At 50.3% G+C, this 2,672-nt stretch overlaps 1 protein-coding gene across 1 annotated transcript in view; it reads left to right on the top strand.

Annotated features, from left to right (window-relative positions):
• The first annotated feature begins 1,431 nt into the window (after positions 1-1,431).
• Positions 1,432-2,672, top strand: part of pcbp4 (poly(rC) binding protein 4) — a 77,419-nt gene continuing 76,178 nt past the window's right edge. Inside the window, exon 1 of the mRNA XM_030374339.1 lies at positions 1,432-1,671. The gene's annotated coding sequence lies outside the window, so the exon portion shown is untranslated. The remainder of the gene's footprint in view (positions 1,672-2,672) is intronic.

Here is a 2,672-nt window from a genome sequence, read left to right as displayed (position 1 = left end):
AGTTTAGTTTAACTGTATACACAACTACACTACAGAATGCTGATTTGTGGGGTTGTTCGAGTTACTAAATAAATGTAACGGTAGTGAACTCTAGGTCACTCCAAGGGAGTAACACTGATTGGCTGTTACGGAATGTCCCTCAGTAGCAACGCCTCCGTGGCAACGCTGTTGAACGCTGATTGGCTGTCATCACGCGTTTGCTGCCGAATAGTAGAAATATTTCAACTCGAGCAGCATTTGACACGCCGCAAAATACGTGAACGCGCCCGCTGCCCGTGCCCGGCAGCGGCGGGCACGGGCATGCCGCGCTGCAAATCAGATTTGACGCGCCGCAAATCAGATTTTGACGCGCCGCAAATCAAATTTTGCTGCCGGTTTTCTCGGCAGCAAATGCTGCGGCAGCAAAGCAGCAACGCGTCTCTACATTCACTTTGAATGGGATCGTGACGCGCGTCAACTTTTTGCATCTTTTGGTGTGAACGCAGGGTTAGGAGTCGCACACGGCCACGGCTCCTACCCCCCGTCCGTCCGTCCGTCCGTCAACAATTGTTCTCTACCCCCCCCTGTCAACAATTCAGCGCAGGGGGGGGGTGGGGGGCCATCAGTACCTCTTGTATACAGGGCCCAGGATTTGGTGCAACGGCCCTGCTGACGGGGACTCAGTGTCCCTCCAGACACCTGGGGGCTCCTCCACTGAAGAGGAGCGCAGGAGAAGCTGAGTGAAACCTCCTTCATACAAACCCTCACAAACCTTAGATACATACCGGGATGGTTTTAGAGATGGACGGATGGATGGATGGATGGATGGATGGATGGATGGATGGATGGATGGATGGATGGATGGGCGGATACATACGTACAAACATCACTCAATAAGATTACAAAGCAATTGGTTATCTGAAGACATGAATAGAATCATAAACCGTCGAGTGTTTTGATGTATTTATTGAGACCAGTGTTTTTTATTAAACCCATTGAGTCACTCACAGCAACAGACCGCGATAACCGACTGAACGATACGGATTATACTCGGTCACCACTAGAGGGTGCTACTAGGCGAAAAGTTTGCTGGCCATGTTGCAACTGTCTGTAAATGTTGCACAGCAGGCTGGATGTACCCGTCATTGGACGGTTTGTCATGTCAAGTAGGCCAACTCGTGTTAAGGTTGAACCCTCTCGAACGTTAACGGAAAAAGGCACAGACACAAATATGTAGGTCTGTAGCCTAGTATGATTTCCACATTCCTTTAGAATTACAGCAAGAACAAAAAATAAAATGTAAAAATAAAAAATAAATAAAAAACCGTATATCTGGGAGGGATGTGCTGATATATCATCAGACCAAGTGAAATATGTAACCTCCCCGCCCCCATCTCTCTTTTCTGTCCAGAATATGTATAAAATGCCCCGTTTCCTGCAACAATCAACCCCAGTGTTTCTAATTGGATGGGGTCGTTCCAACCAGCCCCCCTCACCCCAACCCCCCTCCTCTCTATCCCCCGCGCGGGTTTATTGTTACGCACTGACAGTCGGGATTATTCGCTGCTCACACACAGTAGCAGCAGACGGGCTTCTCCTCCTCCTCTCATCTTCCTCACAAAATGTGGACACCTACTAAGGACTTATTATAACCTATATCTTCCCGCCGCCGAACACATCCCCAGCTGAACGGTAGGCAAACAATATTCTGTGTTTCAGGAACGCTTCGGTGCGATTTAATTGCTTTGTGAATGCCTCCGCCGCTGGCGAACATGTGAGCGGGGAGCAGAGAGCGGCGGCGGCGGGTCGCTCCTCGCCGCTTTAGTTTCGCGGACGGCTGATGCAGGGGGGGGGGGGGGGGGGGGGTTCTTCGCTCGCGTGTATTTGCAGTTTATTATGGCGAAGTGTCGCTGTATCTTGTATTCATTTGTGACGCAGACTGTGTTGAGTGGGTCATGAGCAAAGCCGTGCTGGAGATGGAAGTGGAACTTAGAAGAACTACGGCGGAGCCGTCATACATACGTGTGTGTGTGTGTGTGTGTGTGTGTGTGTGTGTGTGTGTGTGTGTGTGTGTGTGTGTGTGTGTGTGTGTGTGTGTGTGTGTGTGTGTGTGCGCGCGCGCGCGCGCGTGTGTGTGTGTGTGTGTGCGCTTAAGCGCGTGCCCCAATATGTCCCTAACGGATTTTATAAACTTGAAATAAGAAAGAAATTCAATGCTGGGAAATACTGTATCATGTTTTTATAACGTCTGGGAAAATGGTGTAAAATACGACCGAATGAAGCAGATCAAATAAATGGTGATTTCTCTGTTACGCTAGACCCCCCCATCCTTCCTTTACACACACACACACACACACACGACACGCACAAACTCGCACGCACATACACAGTGCCTCTATTGCCTGCGGTCCCCTTAGCTGGCATATGGCTCCCCTGGCCCTCCCGACGGCTCACAGATGTTCTGTCGTTACATCAGCAACCCCCCCCACCCCCAACCTCCGGCCCAACACACAAAAACGCACACACGCACACAAACACACACACACGCGCACGGCCACAATTGAACACTATAAGCACCTCTGGAATATAAGTCCTGTTGTTCTTCACCGGGTGCCGCAGGGGTTAAAACGTGGGTGAGAGAGATCCAACTCTCTCCCTCTCTCTCTCTCTCTCTCTCTCTCTCTCTCTCTCTC

The sequence above is a fragment of the Gadus morhua genome, chromosome 13, assembly GCF_902167405.1.
Source record: "Gadus morhua chromosome 13, gadMor3.0, whole genome shotgun sequence".
NCBI lineage: Eukaryota > Metazoa > Chordata > Actinopteri > Gadiformes > Gadidae > Gadus > Gadus morhua.
Note: the sequence above shows the minus strand (reverse complement) of the source record. Positions and strands in the feature narration are given on the sequence as shown.